The following is a 21,968-nucleotide window of genomic DNA, read 5'->3' as shown; positions in this document are numbered from 1 at the left end:
GATATCCCGCGCGTATCCGATGTATACCACGCGTGTGTACGCGCGTGCGATCAAGGCGGGCGTACGTGAGCTTACGGGTCCAACGGCCGATGCTGCAAGAATAGTCCGCGGCGCGGTAGGCCCGTAGTTTAAGTATTGGCTAACCCAAGTGGGGTCCAAGCACGCGCGTGAGAGGGGCTGCACCACTGGGCCTTAGGTGATCGTCTGCGAACCCCGCGCCGCGCTCAGTCAAGGTCGCTTCACTCAGATGGCCGTCCGAGGGGAAGTGGAAAGGTGTCTTCTCGACGGTGACGGACCACGGGCGTAAGATCCTTCGGCCAAGGTCACGTGCCGTTTGAAACTCCGCTGTGCCTCCAGTGAAGATCGAGGATATTGAGAAGTGTAAGTATCGACGGTATCGCAACTTCTCTCATACACATTTTTGGTAATTGTCTCTTTCAAATGACCTCGTATTTTCTCTCATATATATTATCTTTGTTTATGGATGATCATACTTTTATAGTTTTCAACGAAAGGAAAAGAAAAACGTTACGTGCAAAAATGTGGATGCATCTAGTAAATTTTACTTTCTCTTTAAGGAAAGAATGGCTTTGCTAAAAGTATTTAAAAATTAAGTTTACAAATCTGAAAAAAATTTTGTTGGACTATTAAAATAATTATGTAGGACGCTCAAGCTGGTTGCTAGAATATAAAAATCTTTTGCAACATTATTGAATTTTCTACAGAATTAGTTTGATGATCTAACAAAATTATTTTCAGATCTGTGTATTTAGATAAATTTTTAAATATTTTAACATTGTTCTTTCTATATTGAAAATTGGCATTATGTAAATATTGGTCTATGGCTCATTTTAATTAAGTTACAAAAAAATTATTTAAACATTTAAACATTTTACAAATAAAATTATTTTTTATTATTTTATAATATATTCACCAGCAAAAAAAACGGGCCACTAAATCTTGGTACAAATTTTTAATAACGCAATAGAAAAAAAGGGTTACGAGCCAAAAATCAATCGTTATAATTCAAAAGTGAAAAATAAACAATTATATCATTAAGTTAAAAATATTATAAACTTTAATAGAAAAACAAACGTTTCGATCGCGATCAGATCATTATCAATGTTTATATAAATTAGTCAGTATGGTAAAATAAATATAATAAAAAATTACATGAAGAATCGAGTAGAATAAAGAAAAATTATACAAATTATAAAAATACTTCCCTCTCTCTAATTGTTTGAAACGCTAACAATAATCGACGCATGATTATTGAAAGCTGGTATCGGTATTTGTGTCTTGCTGGCAGTTGAAATGTCCAAAAAGATAATCAATGCATGTTTTCTTAAGTTATGTTATCGAATTCTCAGTCAGAAATAATGAAATTAGAGACAATGCGACGAGACAAACTGTGGGAACATTTTTTTTTCAGAAAATTAATATTTATGACATGTTAAATTAATACATACTATATTTCATTCATTTGTTCTCACGTATTTTATTCATTTGTCTTAGAATTTACGTTTTAAAAGACATTATGTTACTCGTTCACTTACTCATAAATTGTGTCATTTTGACACTAAGAAACATTGAATATCAATTTCACAAAAAATCTTTAAATAACATAATTATATTATGTTAAATTAATACTCGAATATGTTAAAAAATTCAACACAAACTGTTAAAACAAACGTGAGTAGACCATTTCCAACACAAATACACAAATTTTTTTACTGTATATATATATATATATATATATGCGTGTGTCCTGCTCTTGGTGCTTATATCCAGGATTAATGACGTGGACGCGACGAATACGCGCAGTCCTGGCCACATGACCGGCTAAGCCGATGATCCCATTGACTGACCCTCTCGTTGCGCTTATTTCGTCGAATTTTTTTTAATATGTCGCAGACTTGTCGCACATCCAGAAATTGTTGATTTGAGTGTCAGCCATGCGTAATAAAAGATTTGTTATCTATCATTCTACATGAATATATTCGAATTTCGTTGATCATGAAAGCCATTAGCGTGTTCACGAAGACCTCCGTATCGTGTACGAGTAAGTACACTTATATTGTCGCATGATCTTCGCGAACATCGTCATGGTATTGTGAAACATGGCGTTACTTTAAGCGTTGTGCCTCAATTGCTCTCGGCACAATAATTTCCGAGTGATCCGTCACTCTTGAAAATGGAGGAAGGTTTCTAGTTGGAAGACTCTTTCACAATTATTGTTGAAGATACTATTAAACAGTTCATCATTGAATGATCGTTTGTTTGTCGGAGTCCAATATCATTTTTTTGTATGCTTATGTACCGTGATGAAAAATTTCATCGGTTCGTTCAAATCGTACGGCGAGATCGAATCATTCTTGCATATGGCCCTGCCCACGATCTACACGTGTTTCACAATCGTTAAATCGTGAGATGGTATTCTGATTGTGAAGATCGGATAGTCGTAGTCGTCTTTATCATCCACCAACAGTCTCAACAGTTTAAGAATATCTCGGCGCTACTTCTGTCCAAGCGCATACCGTGAGCATACGTGTACATATATGCATGTAATTCATGCCATACGAGGTGGTTAGGTCTAAGCAAGGTGTGTAATATGTCAGAGACACGTTGTGCAAAAATGGGGTAATCTTTCTTGATTAGATTGTAAGTGGATTTCGCATAGAGTCCTCTAAGTCCAGGTAAGGCGTCTTAATAGGTGGGAAGTTGCGCCAGGTGACACCAAGTTGCCCGTAAGTGACAAAGAACGATAATGGGTGGGATAGGGTGGCGTAGGTCCCCAACTTTATTAGTAATATAATAAAGAGCGTATCTCATCAAAATATCAATGGGAGGGTTTCGATAGCTCACATCACTAATTGCCAATTTAAAATAAAATATTCTTATTGGTAAAGCAGTGAAAAGTTACTAGGCATCGGACGATGTGAGTGGATGTGTTCTATCGCATTGCGCGCTAACGAGACCTTCCCACATCAACAAAAAGTAGAGAGAGGGAGAGAGAGAGAGAGATATGTAAGATTATTTTTTATTAATTAAATTCAAAGTTACTTTTTTATTAATCAAAATTTCGAAATGCGAATAGTTTTCGACAAATTGTTGAAGATAAATTAGTTTCTTTTTTTGAAAATTATATTTTAGAAATAAAAATAAATATTGCAATGTTGTCCAATTTAAAATAAAATTAATTGCAATAGAATTTTAATTTGATTGATAACATATTGTAATAAAAAGATTATTAAAGATATTGTCAAAAATATTCGTAAAATTGTTTAAATTATGATATAATGTTCTCTATATTTTTTGTAAACAGACATTGACTTCAGAGGAAATATAAAAAGCAATGCTGTTCGTCTTCTTTCTGCTAATCGTCTAGTACTTTGGACAGTATTATTATAAATAATTTTATAGCAATAAATAATTATATCACATGATGTTAACAAGAAATTCAGTAATTGTTAAAGAAACAGGAATGTAACAAATAAGATATAAAAATGAAGAGATAATATAAAGCAGTAATTACTAAATAATGTATAATAATTAATATTGACGCATAATGAAAAAGACCGAAACCAAAGATCATATCTTAAGAATACATATCGGTGCATGCAGAAATTAATATTCTCATTCATTCTAACTTTTTATATCTAAACTCAGACTTGCATAGTATGTATAAAGTGGAGGAAACTTTGATAGAAGTTGTTGATAAGCTTTTTTCTCGAGAGTGCGTTTTTCCATTCGGATTTCACAAGAATCGTATTTTTTGCGTTTTATTTATATGTACAAGTCTACTTTTTGTTTAATTTGTCATTAATAGAAATGATTTTGTGTTAACAAGCAAATCTTCGGTAAACATAATCTTTATAATGCATAAAATAGTACGTATAATTTCCTGTAAAATGCAATCAAGTGTATTTCGAGGGAACGAAAAGTTTGCATGAAAAGAGATTTATCAACTAAAAAAAATTTATCATGAATTGAAAATGACGTGTACAGTTTGAGTATTGTATTCTTTATAATTGCCTCTACGTAATAATTTTGAGATACCTTGGAAACTCTCTTTTCCCTTATTGTTATTCTCAAGCATTATACTTATAAATTCTATTTGATAGGATGAAGCAGTTGGCATCGAATACCAGATTTAATTTTATTAACGAATTTCTCACTATTTTGTCCCTCTTAAAAGTTAAGAGGAGGAGGATACAAGATTAACTATTAGTCCTTGGACTTTGGCTTAAAATTCGTTTGTTCATCCGCTCTTTTTAAAAATTTGATTCGTTAAAAGTTCGTAGTGATGTGTGAACTAAAGCACGTTTACTTTTATCCCTTGATATTATAAGAAGTTATATGATTTTAGCAAAGTATAATTGACGTAATGGTGAATCAGTCGACATAATTCGCCATATTGAATCGGACTAAGCCTCTCGAACTAGACTTAATGTTACGTAAAAATTTTAATTTGTATGTAATACTAAAATTATTAACGTTTTTCGACGTAATGTAGACAATAAATTATATAATTATAGTTTTTGATCCAATATAGATAATAAAATGTATTTTTACAAATAAGAATTTTCCATAAATAACTGTCAGTTTTTTATGTAAAGGTTTTTCTTAGATGTCATAAATGTCTAAAAGATTTTATGAGGATGAATTTCTAAGAAATGTCCTACATATATATATATAACTTCTGTAATTTTTGTAAATGCCTCTTGCATATCTTCCAGATTTTTGCTTTGTTTAAATTTAGATTTTGCCTCTTTGACGTTAAATGCTAAGAAAATACAAGTCTAACGTAATAGTTTGAACTTATTGTTTGACTAATGCGCCGATCATTTAATTGTAAGAGATATCGATGTTGTATGTAAAAAAAAAAAGAAAAAACTTGTTTACTGCTTTTTACGTTCATACGAATTAAATAGCAGTGTTTATTGTATTATTGTAATAAATTCACCATTCCCAGATAAAAAATGCAATAGGTTAAAAAAAAGTTATAAAATGTTTAATAAACGTTAGTAATTTTTCTGTGTATATTCATTATCTCTATGTTAAATATTGCGAAATCATTAAATATTTTTTAAACTTTTTGGTTTGATAGAATATAGCACTTTCAACTCATTCATATTATCAATTTTACATTATATACTAACTTTTCAAATATTATGCTAAAGATGGCATCCTCCATCACTTGCTTTGTTCTTAGCTACGTAATTGTAGAATGTTCTTTACTTGTTTCTCATTTCTATTGTACGCAATTAAGCACTTGATGCAATCTTGAATCGGGCGAATGATCAGGAAGTTAGTGCAAATTAGACAAGTAGCGATTTCAACATACAACATTTCGATGAACAAAGAAACTATTACCAGCATATGTGGACATTCTTAAGTGTGTGTTAACACTTAAGAAATTATATCGTGTATTTGAAATACAATATACCATTAATATAATATACCATTAATACGATTATCGTATCATATACGAAGCGTGCTAAAGCAAAAGTTGTAAGTGTAACATTTTTTTTTCCAAAGAAAGGAAAAACTTATTTTCTTGAAAACTATAAGTTTAAAAATTCTATAAAAAAATTATCATAATAGATAACTAAAGATATGAGTAATCCGTTTTTGAAAAAATATTTAATTAAATTATTCTAATTTAAAAAACACAAAATCGAGTTAAAGTTGCTAAAAATATTCAAGTAATAATGCAAGTCAGAACATTGTAAATTTAAATAAAAATATAAGTCAAAACGTTATAATTTCAAGAAAAATGCAAATTAAAACATTGTAAGTTGCCTTATATATATTATGAATATGAATTAATTTATCATATTAATGATAAATTTTACTATAATAAATAATAAATTTTATTTTGTTTATTAAGCTACTTTTCTGATGTCGAAAAATTATATTAACGCTTTTAAAATTTTATGTTATCATTATTGAAAATTTAATAATAATATGTTATATAATAACATAAATATAATATATAATATATACATAATATATAATATATAATATATAATATATATATATAATATATATAATATAATATATAATAATATAATCATAATATATCTCTATATGTATAAAAGAATAAAAGATTTCAAAATAGAAATTTAATATATTTTTATTAAAAATAAATTACATAACATAAGAAAAATCTAAAATATCTTCAGTACTTTTCAATATCGGGCAAGGACGACCACGTCCACTACGGTCGATGTACTGTATTAATTTGCTTGTCTGCGAACAACTAAATGTGTGTCAGACACGGTCATAAAGAATCTTGCGAAGAATTCAGTAGTCAAGAACCTGCTGGACACCGATGCAAAGCGGAGCTCGGTATGTTGAAAATTGGTATCGTAAGAAGATAATCCGCCTACTATGTGATGCAGCAATGAAAATTACAATTTGCAGTATAATACACGATTGAAGTCAAACGATCGTTGTTGGCATAGTTTCTGCAATTTAGCGTCACTGACTTAATCGGAATAAAACATCGAATGGCTTTAAGTCGTTTAATAATCGATATATCAATATTATCATCGCTGTTTGTTTACGTTTGTGTTTATGAGTGAATTTTGCGAAAAAACACAGATCGCGAATTTTGGATTTTAATATGTAACAGGAATATATTTTTGTGATGCTAAAGGAATGTGTTCTTGAGACTCATTAAAATTTTTTGTTATTAATTTTAAAAGATATTTTAAAGTTTTCAACTATATAAAAAAATTACAACTTGATTTTAGCATAAATATATTGTAGTATGATAATTAGATGAATAGAATTCTTACATGAATAGAACAAAACTGTAAAAAGTATCAATGTAAAACATAATAAACTAGCATGACATTTAGTCGTTTGGTACAGTAAATAAAAGCTTTTATGTATGTATCTATATTTCATTATTCTAACGGAATAAACGTTTAAAAAAGACAGTCCGAAATATAATTGTTGCTAATAGTTACGTAAGTTATGCAAAAAGTATATCTGATTTTGCTATAAACTTTTTAGAATGGTGTCCTTTAGTAATACAAAAAATTTAGAAAATCTTTTTTTAGATAAATTTATATTTTCGGTATAATATTTTCGATCTTTTACGTTTCCGATATCTTTCGGATTTTGTAAATTTCTTTTTTTGTGGCCTATATTAGTCGTTTGATTTAGACATGTTTTAGCAATGCAAATAAAAGAAGGAAGATTTATTACAAATGGTTTCACACGAATTGATAATTTACTGCGCACGAATTAACGATTACTGCTCTATGATGAAATTTCTAGATATTTACGCCTTGAAAATGCTTTTATTTCTCTCTTTCTCTCTCTCTCTCTCTCTCTCTTTCTCTCTCTCTCTCTCTTTAAGTGTATTATTTTTGATTAACAAATAAGTGGAAATAATTACACTTTGCGCTATCTGTTCTTCTTCGAACGATTATTTTCTCACTAGAAAAATGTAACAAAAGAAATTAATTAATCATTGTACAAAAAATAAATTAATCACATTCGTGTTATGATGTAAAGAAGTAAAAAAGTTATAAATGGCAGTATCGTTTAGTTTTTAAATTTATATTACATTTAATTTGTTCGCTTTTTAATTTGTTTCTATTTATAATTTTATTTAATTAATTTATTACATTGTTGAAAAAATAGTGCAGAAATGTGAAAATGTACAGGACTCAGAATGAAGAATGATAATTAATTACCTCGTAAATCAATTTTCTGGTAATTTAATGGAGATAATTGAGAACTTGGAGTTTTAGATTCTATGTACGATATGTGCGGAAATTTATTTTAGTCATAATGTGAGCGAGCTGAAACTCTAATTCAGCAAATTTAACTTTGCTTAAAATAATTTTAATTTGTATAAACATCAAGAATTAATTATAATGATAAATAATAAATTAGTCTTGTTTATACATAATGTGTTTATTTTAGAGAAAATTTCGCCGAAAAAGATTTCGCGCGCAAAATCGGAATGTATATATAATATATTTACACAAGAAATATGTATTTAAGCACTAAGATCCATTCCGATCGAATATAGGATTTCTCCCATTTAATTAGATTTATTCTCATCGGTCTAAAAATTTGCATCATAATATATATATTTTAATTGATTATTTCAAATGAAATTAATGCTTTTGCTTGATAAAATATGTCGGACTATACATTTACATAATTTTATAATAAATAATTAAATCAGAACTGTCGATTAAATATCGCAAATGTAGGTGACTTGGAAATGTAGGTAACTTGGGACAGCATGTATTATACTTTTGTTAGATTTTTGTAGTCGTGGCACCCATCCATAAGTCACTAAAGAAAATTTTAAATTTAAACTTTCTTTAGAGATCCACTCATGTGGATAGATACCACGATTAAATTTAACAAAAATACATGCTGTCCCACTGCACTGTCCCAAATTATCTACATTTACAGTAACAAGTATGTTGGTATAGTAGTAACAAGTCAACTACTTTCGGTCGATGAAAAAGTTTAAAAGATATACCGAAATAATAACTATATTATATTTAATATATATTGATACATTTTTCTTAAAGTGCGAATAAAATCTGTTTTATGCGGCAATCAAGAGTGCATTTTTGTGAATATTAACAATATGATTGTAACAATTATTGTTAATTTAGTATGGCAAGAATTTATATATTTTTAATTGTATCATGCCTCGTCAAAATAGCAAGTACATTATCTTCTGTAGGAAGTTCTATGATTTAAGACATTAATTAATTATTAAAAATGATTCTGTCTAGATACACGAGTAGAAAGTAATGTCTGTGTGTGTGCGTGTGGGTGTAGGTGTGAGTGTGGGTGTAGATGTGAGTGTGTGTAGAGGGGGAGGGTGGTCGAAACAAAAGTTCATATCGTTACGAATTTTAAAATTCAAGCAGATGTAATTTTGTTAAAAATAAACGAAATTTAAATTCGTTAAAAAGGATTTTACAGCTTAAAATTTCTACTTAAAATTTCTACTTTCGAAAGATATGTCTTTCAGTTTTTCTCTATGAATTTGGTAATTTTTACATATATATAGAAAATCTACCAGTTGGATAAAATGGGATATTTTCTTCTCACTTTGTAGGTCTGTTGTCATGTATAAAGAAAATTTATGAAAATATTCAACTCTCTAGAATGACAGTTTAAAATTTTCCTTATAAAGTTGTTTTTTAAAAACGTTCGTAAGATTTTTTTATATTGTTATTACAGATTAAATACAAAAGAATCATTTTGACTTTAATTGCTTAGTTGTAATTTCGTTACAAATTCGTACCCTGCAATTAAAAAAAAAGTAAATTTTTAAAGCTAAACTTTGTTCTGACAAATAATATAGTGTGCTAAGTTTTTTTTTAGATATGTTGATATGATATAAATAAAGTAGCGCTACGAACTTCTATTTCGATCCAATATTTTGATTTGAATTTATTAAAAATGTGTCATGTTATATTTTATTTGAAAAATATTATATACAATGCAGCAGATCCTTCTCAGGAATCGATTTCTGAAAAGTGTTTTAACCTTTTGTGACTTAAGAATGATATGATTGAAAGATTCCGTAGAAGCATTTGCTATAAGCTTTCCTGGTTGCATACGAAAGGTGCATTTGTCTGATTTCAGTTGATGTATATCCCTATATTTTTTTGATGAAAAAGATGAATAATTTAAACGATTAAATTGAATTAATTTAAATGATTTAAATTAAATTTACTTTATTTATACCGAATTTTATACAATAATTTACATAATATTTCTAATTTCTAATCCATTTCTTTCTAGCTGCATAATACGTGATATTTTATTTTTCTCTACTCGTATTTGGTGTCTATGTATTAATTAATAAATATCATATGCCAAAGTAACGTTGTGCTTACAGTCGAATATAAAATGATTGAATTACATTAACAAAGTGAATTAATTAATTTAATTGACATACACACATACACACACACACACGCGCATAATAATAAATTTATGTAAAAAAAATATCTTGTTTTATACAACCATGTGCAAAAGTATTAGGCACTTACAATTTTCTTGCATTTTACGAAAAGTTAAATATCTTAACGACAAAAATTTCAGAAAGGTTTTCGACCACGCATTTTAAAGCGTAAAGATAGGGCTTTATATCTGCGTTTATATCTTTTGTTTACGATATTTTGTTCCTAAGTTACATAAAATTGAGAAATGATATTTTTGCAGTATTTTTGTCACTTTAAAGCGCTACAATTCAATAAAACACCAGCAAATAAAATTTAATATAAAAGTATTTGAAAGTAGGCTTCCTAAGCTTTAAAATGCTTTAAAATATCAAAATGCTTTAAAATATCAAAATAAGATCCGTCCAACATCTCTGTATCTTTTTTTTATAGTTGATTCCATTTATCTGTTCTTTAATATGATATCATTTCTGCAATCAATCTTTTGTTAATTCTGCTCGAATTCCAGGATTCTTACATTTTTCCCAATCGATTGTGTGATTGAAATTTGATATGTGTTCTGAGATGACTGAATGTTTGGAAGGATCTAATTTCAAGTTGTTTTTGTGTTCTTTTAATCTTGTTTGCAACTGCCTCTTGGTTTGGCCTACATAAGTCTGTTTGTAGATTACATTGTTAAACTTGAAGTAAGTAGATGTTAATACGAAATTTATGGCATACATGAACACATCTTTTGGTAATTTTGTTGTTTTTTATGTACTTCCATCTCTTCTCAATGCCATCAATAGCTAATGCCAATGGGATATTTATGAAAAGAGATGTAATATTCAAGGAAATGAGCACGCCTGATTCATCCATCTCAACGCCTGACAGTTTTTTATAAAGTTCAAAACTGTTATTAATATGTCCTCTCGCTTTTGAAATTCTGTCTGAGATGATTCTCCCCAGAAATCCGGCTAACGTGTACAATGCTGTATTTACAGAGGAAACTATAATTCTGTACGGAACATTTATTTTATAGATTTTAGGAACTGCATAAGCTCTCGGGAGAGAAGCATCACTGGATCGAAGGTGGTGATATTCACTGCTAGAAACATATTTCTTTTTTCCCCATTTTTTCATTAATTTGTTTAACTTTCTTTCCAAAGTCTTCTCTGGATTTTTCTTTTCGACAGTATATGTATTTTTATCTTCCAATAAGTCCTTCACTTTTTGTATGTATACGTCTTTCTCCAGCGCAACGGTAACATTCCCCTTATCTGCTTGAATGAATATAATTAGGATGATTTTTCCAAAAAGATATTGTAGTTCTATATAATTGTTTTATTTTTTCATCTACCTGATTTTTCTAATTTTTATTATGTATAGTAAATTATAAAACCGTGGAATATAACTAGGTTCCTAATTTTGGATATACATTTTGATAGATTACGATTTTTTATGTATTCGATATCTTTGATGAATTCGCAAATTGTCGTTTTTTTATTTAAATCAACCGGGAGGTCAATCGGGAGGCTAAATTTACCGTCTAATTGTAAAAGAGTGGAGACCTCGAAAGGTCTAAAAAAATAGATATTTTGAATTGCTTTGTAATTCCGTTACGTTTCAATAAAACTTAGAATACTAAATTCCACAAGCTTGAAGCCTTTTAAACGAAGAAACGGTCTAGGGTTGGAATTCTCTACAGTTGTAATATTTTCAAATATAATTCAATTTTATTCTAATACGTTTTATATCTATTTTACCAGAAATGTTACACATAGTTTATGCTTTTTTAGAAATAAATGTAAAGCCACTATTGTTTACAGAACTACTAATTAACATTCAATGTAACATTAATTAACAACTATAATACACAATAATAATAATTATGAATATATTTTTAAATAAAGTAGCAAATAAAAATATTTTTACGAATATTGCTAATTATGATAGATAAATATATATAGTAAATTAAAATCCTATTTTGTGTCTCTTAATAATAGAGATATTAAAAGTTCATATTCATAAAGTGAACCGCTTTTATATTGTATTTACATCGAATACCTTGTCAAGGTGCGAATTGCGCGCCTATTACATTGCAACCATTATTTGTGCCGTGTCTGCTGGTCTTGTAAAGCTTCTGATCGCATTCGACTCTTCTTATAAGTTCGATTCTCTTTATAAATGATAAGTCTTTTTATAAATTATACCATAGATATTTTTTTTATAAAGTAAAATGAGTAACGATGGTAGCGTGAGTTATCGATATTTATATATTTCAAATTCTCAAGACACGCAAATACATAAATGTTAATAAACTCCCGTGCAAATAGCGGTAATAACGCAATTGCACAACATTCGATGTGATTGCAAATCTATTATGCGCCCCTGATTGTCTTAATCATGAGGATTATATGTTTATGAGAGCGTGACATATGTATCTAATAAGAATATAATAACAGAATTTCTTAATCGATATCCATTTTTCTGTGTCTCTACGTCATCGCTTAAATATATGTAGAAAAACGGGAAAATACATTATCTGTTGCAATTCCTTCTTCCTTTCAATCCGTTTCCTTCATTCTTGTGTACTTACAACGTAATTCATTTGGATTACATACTGAAAATAAGGATTATTATACTGAAAAAAAAGATGTATCAATGATACTATTTGAAAATAATTTTGTTAATTCAATAACATCATTAATGAAACAAATACGTCATACGCTCTTGTTCTAACAAAATTTATTCGTTTTATTAATACTGTTGTTGAAGCAACAGGATTATTTTCAATTAAAATAATGCTGTTGATACAACATCATTTCTTTTCAATGTACATTACATGAACTAACTGATATTCGCATATATTTTCTTCCTTCGAACTATTCCCACGGATAAGTACGACAAAAATAATAAACTGGTTTATTTTTTTTTTTATGTAAGGGAGTCTTAGTCTAATTCTACAATGTGCTCTTTATTTCCTTTTTTATCAAGAAGACAAGAGACAAACAGCAAGAAACAGGAAACAAAGAGCACATTGTAGAATTAGCCTTAAATTACCGATACTTACTTTTATACTCCACTATTAGTAAATCAAACTCTTTTTACGCACATAAGTCTTTTTCTGTTCTTAATAAATAATATTTTGAGTGCTATTAATACACTGAACCAAAACTGTACGTAAATACAATAAAATATTGAATTATGAAAAAATAATGAAAATTGGTCCAATGAATTCTCATAATGATTTAGATTATAAAACTATTCCTAGAATTCATTACAAGAATGAATATATTGTTGTATAAATGAATCCAGTTATTGTATCAATGAATTAAGTCAAACATTAAGTCAAACAAGTTAGACATTAAGTCGGACATTGGTTAACGATCATTCATTGGAATGAAACATCAAAAATGAACAAAATTTTTTTCAGTGTAGATGCTGCATAATTGACAAATAATCACATTATTTTATGATCGGGAATTGAGATTTTTCTATAAAAAAAAATTCTAATCAGGTAAGAATGAAAATTGTAGATTTATTTTTAATGTCTAATTATTTATTATTATTTAAAAAATTGAAATTTTAATAATTGTGCATATCTGTTCAAAATCTTGTCTCAAATTTATTTTTTAAATATATTACGTTACAATAAAGTTGTCAGAGATTAATTTACAGCATAAAATTTATAATTTTCATTATTTTTTTTTCAAACGCATTTATATGTCTGCAACTTCTCTCTATTCTGTATATCGCTTTCTTATTTTAAAAGTGAGACAGCTAAAAAAATTAAGATTTCCAGAAAAAAAACTATTTTTTAACTTAAAGAAAATTATTGACCAATCAAATAATATCAGCAAAAAGAACATATTTTTAATATAATCATATGTTACTTTTGTTTCACAATCTTCAAAAAACCATCTCTTTTGAATTTTGACTTTTTATAAAAAATTTAAAATCTGAAAATAAGCAAAATTTCCAAACAAGTATAATGCACCAAACTGCCATCTTATTGCCTTATCAATTGTGTTTTGTTATAAAGAACATGATGTAATCGCAGCAAATGTGACATGCAATTGTTAAATATTCATATGAAAGCCACACCGTCCGTAGAGGCGTTTTGTTGTTTGAGATAATACAACATTAAAATAAAGGTATTCTTCGTTAAATATGCAGTAGGTATCGTCATATCTTCGCGATTCTCGTAAATCGCGCGGCAAGATAAGCGAACCGTATACATAAACCGTGACTTTTTGACATTTTCATTTACTTACCGAGGTAAACCTACTAAATGTGAAATCTACCGAGGACCTTTCCAGTTGCAGCAATAGCGTTAGATGTGTTTACGACGTCATGAAATCAAATTAATTAAATGACGCAAAATAACCGGATTGTAATCGCGTATTTGATTGTGGAGTTTTAATAAAGAGAAAACTTTATAGTATATAGTCATTAATGTTTATATAAAATGGAGCATTCTTGAATATTCGAAATAAGTCGTCAATTACTTAGGCATGAAAATTCATCTACACCTCAGAATTATGTTATCAGAAATTTCTAGTAGGAAATACTTTAGGAATATTTCACTTCGTATGTATACTGAAAGAAAAAATGATAGTGTCATAATTATCATTATTTATAATTCGTAATCATTTTCAATGTCAACTATATATTTATTGATAGAGTCATTTGCATTATGCTTAATTTGTACTCCAAATGAACAGTCATGATTCATGAGTTATATATTAATCGATATTCACAGAGTACGAAACAAAGAATTTTAGTTGTCAAACTGAAGTTTAGCGAATGTACGGACCTTATTTCTCTCCAACTTTCTCTTCAAAACTTCAAAAATATCGTAATTACTTTTGCTGACACGAGAATGTCTTCGTTAAGATATTGGATATATCTCAAGTTATTACGTGACTGTTGATCATCACATGTACACAACATCCAACCGTGTGACATCCATTCAGGATTTAGCTAGGTTAATAATCTGTACCAAATATATTTCAGACATTACTTTAATATCTTTGGTACAATCCATTATTGTCGTCACCGCAGGGAGGAACGCAAAGAAATCGAACAAGATCAGTTCTACATGTCCATAATAGCAAACTGTGAACAACTCTAGCACTCAGGAGACTCATTTTACGAGGTTGTGTCTACGCAACTGTTAATCCTTTTTTGATCCTCTACAATCCTAATCATGTTTCAATGCTATTCACCCTGCCTCAGTTTCACTAAGAAACTGAGCACAATCTTTTATTTATTACAGAAGTTATTATAGAAGAATTTATTGTAGAAGTAATAATATTTACTAACATTATAGCAGTAATAATTATAAAAATAGAGCTTCTAACTATAATTATTTTACTATGCAATTATAATCATAAATACCAAACATTTTCTGTCAGTATGTGTTTATGGAAAAATATATACTTGGGTTGAATTGTGTTAATGATTTAATTGTTAATTGAAGAGTTCATCGCATTGACCGATGACCAAAGCAGAATCATCGTAAACCGTTTTACATAAAAAGTTCAATGCCTTTTCTGATGAAAACAATTGTTATATCTTATAATAGTTAAAAAATTTTGTTAATTTAAAATTTATGAAAATTTCTGAAAAAGTATAACAAATCTTTTCAGATTTTATTAGTTTTCTTCAGAAATGATGGAATGAGAAATCTTAAAAATCTTAAAATATTTTAGAATTTACATATGTAAAGAATTGTAGAAAAGATGTAGACTTTCTCAACATTTCTGAAAATATTTCAATTTGTAAATATATTCGTAAAATATGAAAAATTTTTTGAAGGTTATAAAATCATACAGAAATTCTGGAAAATTTTAAAATTTGTAAAAATTTACAGAAATTTATAGAAATTTTGAAAAATTGTATGAAAAGTTCTAAGAAAAATTTTCATCGGAATTAATATGAAGTTGTTGTATATAAAATATAATACGCTGTAGTTATAATAAGTATAAAGAAGAAAATATAAATAATAAGTAAAAAATACGTTTTTGTCAGAGAGGGGATGGAAATAACTCGTTACCTGTAATTAAGTTATAGTTACAAATTATCTTTTTCGTAACTTTACTGGTAACTGCGTTATTTTTTTTTTTGGTAACTGTAACGATAACGTACTTATATTTTTTTGGTAACGGTAACGAATTTTACAGTTACTTTTACCGTTACTTTGCACACTATTGGACACAATTCGATTAGATACAAACCACATAGCTTGAGATTAGAAAGTCCCTAGGCACTCATCTGCTGTGATTGGTGGTTGTCGATTTTAAAAAAGTAACGGAAAAGTAACGAAAAGTTATTTTCTCAAGTAACGGTAATTGTAACGAGTTACTTTTAAAAATCGATAATTAGTAACGGTAACTTGTTATTTTTTCTACTCCGTAACGAATAACTTGATAAATACTTTTAAAAAGTAACTTTCTATTTCCTGATTTTTGTTTATATTTATAATGTGATTTTTATATTAAACAATTTCTTTCTTTCTCTCTCTCTCTCTCTGTTACATTCTTTTTCTCTTTCTTTTTTTATCTTATTACAAAGAGTTAAAGCGTAATTGGCGTCGCGCTCTTTTCAACTGATGCATGAATGACGACAGGACGGCGACGACAACAACGAAATTGCAACACTTCAAATACCGGTGGCGAGTATGCAGAGAAAGCAGATATTTAGCCGCCTCATTCGTCCGTTCGTTCACTTGCTCGCTCGCTCGCACATGCTCGATTTGCTCGAACAACCTGTGGCAGCGGGATTTTCTGGGATCGGTAAACGGCGATCTTGGCCAATTTGATCATCGATATATAAACTGGACAATCATCGGACCCCGATACAGACCGTATCTTTTCCTCTCTGATTTTCTGACATCACCGTTTGCAACTTGTTTACTGACTGGTCGTCCCAAGATGTCGCAATTGATGTCACACCCGACGATCATAATCGGCACTTGTCAATAAAATTACCCGTTTAATTCTTCTCTGTAATAATGAGATTTCTCGTGCAACACATCCTTTCGATTTCTTCATGCACGTGTAAGGAAAAAGATTCGTAGAAAGGGAGATGCGAATCTGGAATGCTACGGAATTCATAAATTTAATTTACGTTTAACTGATCGTTTTGTAGTGTATTTTAAAACATATTCTTGCATCTTAAGTTTATTTATAGTTCTGCTGATTTTTATTAATGTATTCATGATTAATCAACTGCAGACGCGTAAAAATAAAATAAAAAAATACATTTACTTTTGCAATTAAGCTGCATATTGAGCATATTATTTTTGGTGTTTTGTATCTTTAGCCTTGCATCATACTGGTTTTTGTACTTGTCTGCGACCCACTTATCGAAGTACGGTGTAAATTCACTTTTCACTCTTACATTTTCTTTAAATTCCAAAGAAATTAGTAAATATTACGTAAATAGTAATTTTAGGTAAACGTAATTTTAGGTATTACGTATATACTATGTGCTACAAAAACTAAGTACACGAAACGCGAATATTATAATGTGATTCCAATGCGGTATAACGTAGATCCAGATACGGTGAACGCTAAAGTCTCGTTATCTTTTTTTTAATTAGTTGTTAAGAAGAAGATAACGTGATCTTAGTGTTTGCTTAACTGCATCTGGATAAACGACATTGCAAAAACTCCCTATTTTCTTTTTATACTTACCGAAAAGAAATAACGTTATATCCCTGTACTTTTCTAATCGCTATCTAATCGCGCATAGCTACGCAACAGTGAATATTATGCTGTTTATATTCAAGGTCTTTATTAGTTTATTATTGTATATTCAAGTCTTAAATTAACGGAACAGGAACGCATCAATCTCTTGCATTTTTATTATGAAGATTATCGTGTCCTGTAATCATTTGTCGAACAAGCGGCCGCGAGATATCGCGGAATGATGCAAGAGATTCGAAGCAACCTCTAAAAAAAGAAACATTGGCATTAACATTTTAGTTAAGCATATTCCGCAAAAATGGACCGATTTTATCGAACATGTTCTCGTCTTCGTTGGCTGACCCGCATTCACCGCTTGGTTGGCGTAAAAGAGTGCAGGTAAAAGAGTGCGGTAAGAGTAAAGTCGCAGTATGGGTAGCTTCGTGCGCACGTTTGCGAGTTTCCATGCAGAAGCACACTGCATTTCCCAATTAGACGTGATCGATTTCGCAATTTGTCATAGGATTGAAACACGACAACTAATAGATCGGTCTTGAATTGATGCGAAAAGCTCGTGTGCAGCATGAGAGATATCGGCGACATGTTTGCGTTTCGCGCGGAATAACGAACGCGTCGTGAACGGATGAAAATGAGTTTAAAATCACGCGTCGTGCATGATTTCCCTTCTCGTGTAGAAAGCATTGCTTGTTTCATACAGCATTTGTATGATATTGGTATTATAATTATAGAAGAATTAAAATTTAATTTTATATATGAGATTATATCTTGGATTGATTTTACGTATGCATGTGAATGCAAGTGGCATTTTACTTTCCAAACTATTTTTTTTAAATCTATTTATTACGTTATTTTTTCTTTTTCTAATCTTTGCTTAGATATATTTGAAATTTTTTGATGTAATGAAATTAGCATTTAGGTTATATTTTACACAGCACAAAGAGAATGCTACAATAAAAAATACTAAACTTTAATATTCATTTAAGTAATATATAACTAGCTGAATATTTACTAATGGTAAACATACCTATATTTATTTAGTATAAGAACCATTAATTTTATTTAACCGTCATTTTTTATTTAGTAAATTAATACTATTAAAATAATACTTATTAAAATATATTTAATATATATTATACATTTATAACATATTTAATACATTTTTAGTATATATATGAAAAATAAAATTATTTTTTGTTTTAAACTTTTTGAGAAAAGTATCTAAAATTGCCATAAAATAATACATTTAGCTGATTCAGGACGGGCGTATTCGAAACTCTCCAGAATGGATTAATATTTTCTAATGATTGAAATATCATTTTAATCCCTAATTTTGAGTTTCCTGAATTGTTTTTTTATTTCAAATTGCAACTAAAAAGTATTATTAAAAAACATCGTTAAAATAATTTTAAGCGTAAATCTGCAATTGATAGATCTTGATTATTTACTTTTCCTTACATCTGACAGCGCGCGCGCGCGCGCTAAACACTTTCCTTCTTATATATTAAAAAAGATGCAAATCATCTGAATTAATCATTCAGGGCAAAGAATATGTATTGTTTGTATTACAGAAGCGAAAAAAAGATCTAAATTTGAATGTAACATTAGGCTCTGTGTAAATAGGTAATTGTTTTGAAGTTTAACACACAAAAACAAACATTTAATGTATTGTTATTTACTAAAATTATCATTTCGAATAAAAATTCATATACCTATACCGACGAACCGATTAAGCGTTTCATTTTTTTACGAGAAAAAATTATCGCATATATTTTTTAATCTCCATAAATCTAGAGTTCTTTACTCTTTAAGTATTAATTCACTCTGTATAATTTTGTCCTGAAGACGGGTATATATTATGAGTGTGCTAAATTCAATACGTTGTTGCAATATCCAATGACTCATATTATATATGCAATCTATACCTGTCGTTAAAATGTTATAACGAATCAATGAACATTGGACCATTATGCGATTGCTTAATTACATGACAAATGGCACTAGTGTATTTTTAGCACAATGTTAACGCACTTTCTTATTCTCGAAATTAATAAACCGAGTAATTGGAGTCTAACTAAATAATTGGCATATCAAAATTAATTAACTTATTATTATTGGCGAATGAAAATAATTTCTCTGTATTTGAAAATTGCGCGCTTCAAGTACAGATAATATTTCATTTTACTTTCTTCGTTTTTTGGTATAAATTTTTTTTCGCGGCATTATCTATCTTATCAGATTTACAAATTACGCTGTTAGAACTAATTATTTCTCTTAAGAATGAAATATTTCAAATGTGCTCTTTTTCGACTAATAATTTGCTTTTATAATATGCTTGTTCGAAACTTAAAGTTGTTAAAAATATTGATTTTTAAAAATGTTTTATGAGAAATTTAATATACAAAATTCGAGAAATTGTACATAATTATGCATCGTGGCGACGATATTATGCATTTTCAAAATGCTATGCGAATGAAATTTTGAAGTCTTCTTATGTTGCAATTTGACATTTAAATCAATAGCTTTATGATATTGTTTTATAATATAAATTATTTAATAATATTTAATAATAATAATACACTGAAACAAAAGATTGGCTGCTGCAGCAAATTAGATGGGAAAATATGGCATAGTATTCTTAATTGGCTGCAGCTGTCAATTTTTGGTTGCGTTAGCCTATCCGCAATGTCAGTATAGGATTTCGATAGGCTAGCACAACCAAAAATTGATTGTCGCAATTAAAAATACTATGCCATATTCAGCCAATCTTTTCTTTCAGTGTATAAGTCATTATTGCTTCTAATTAGGTAAAATCATAATTCGCAAGTACAGCGAATTGTTGAGTTAGTACGGATTATGCTAATTTGACTCGTTCGTAAGAATCAGTTTACGGCAACAAAGTCGGCGCGATTACGTTATAAATCATTACATCTATCATTGAAGATCGTTTAATGGTTTTGATATTTTTGATGACTGTCGACTTCAGAAACGTAATGCAGATTGAACGACAATTCGCCATTTAATGGTGATGATATAATCACTAGTGCTTCGTGCGAACGACCTTGGAGAACGAACGATCGGTTCTCCCTGTTATGTCTTGGAATCCTGATGCACTCAATTGGTAGCGTCTTTCCTTTTTTTTTTCTTTATACGCGATCCTCTGCGATACTCGCGATTTCTCTCTTGGCCTTAATAGCACACTCGCTTGATTCTTTCTCCTACCTTTTCTCCGGCGCGACGGTATCGCATTTGAAGGTCTTGCATGGTGGCGATTCGCGTTCTCGGAAAATATAAGGATCATAATGGCAATGCAATATGCAAGATTGCATCTGATGTCTTAATTTAGCGATTGATCATTGTGCACATTATCCCATTTCTACAGAAATTTCTGAAAGAAAAAATTGACTGAATATGACATAGCATTTTTAATTGGCTGCAACAGCCAATTTTTGGTTGCGTTATTTCTAATCATATATTGACATTGCGCAACCAACAATTGGCTACTGCAGCCAATTAAAAATGCTACGCCATACTTTACTATCTAAATTGTTGCAGTGGTCAACCTTTTCTTTCACACAAGTGTGTTTTAATGATCAAATTTACCAGCCAATTTTAAACAAATTTCTTCTTCACTGAAAATGTCGCAAAAGATCATCGTTTTATGAATCTTTTCAAGTTGTTAATTTTACAGATTGAATATAAAGTAGCATATTTGCGTATAAATTTTTACTTCACCTTTGCTCGCAACCTCTATCTTATATGAGAATAGTAAACTTGCGTTATCAAACATAATTGCATTTTGCGAAATTCAAGAGAATAAGATTTCACAAGATTCCTTTATAATAATTTAACACAGCAAATAAAAATATACATTTCTAATTTTCTAAGTATTCTTTTATAAATAGACTGTCGCAAAATGATATTTTATCGAAAAATTGATGTGTATTGAGATATATTATATTATGTTTTATATTATATCTGAATTTGGTATATTGATTATATACATATATTGTAAATTACACTAAATTGTACATTCAGTGAAATTTCTAATGACTTTGTTTAGATTTAATAGAGTAGATATGTTGTATTATTGAATTGCGTATATTATCAAAAATAATAACAATTCATCATTCAGTGAAATCTTTCTGATGATTTTGTTTTTTGTGTCTAATACACTGAAAAAAATTTTTAATTGGCTGCTGCAGCAAATTAGATGTAAAATATGACATAGCATTTTTAATTGACTGCAGTAGCCAATTTTTGGTTGCGTTAGCCTATCCGCAATGTCAGTATAGGATTTTGATAGGCTAAC

General features: G+C 29.3%; 1 protein-coding gene across 1 annotated transcript in view; it reads left to right on the top strand.

Annotated features, from left to right (window-relative positions):
- sit (stuck in traffic) overlaps window positions 1–21,968 on the top strand; it is a 74,730-nt gene that overhangs the window by 30,572 nt on the left and 22,190 nt on the right. The gene's annotated exons all lie outside the window — the stretch shown is intronic.

This window comes from Mycetomoellerius zeteki, unplaced genomic scaffold (assembly GCF_001594055.1).
Source record: "Mycetomoellerius zeteki isolate Tzet28-1 unplaced genomic scaffold, Tzet1.0 scaffold158, whole genome shotgun sequence".
Lineage (NCBI taxonomy): Eukaryota > Metazoa > Arthropoda > Insecta > Hymenoptera > Formicidae > Mycetomoellerius > Mycetomoellerius zeteki.
Note: the sequence above shows the minus strand (reverse complement) of the source record. Positions and strands in the feature narration are given on the sequence as shown.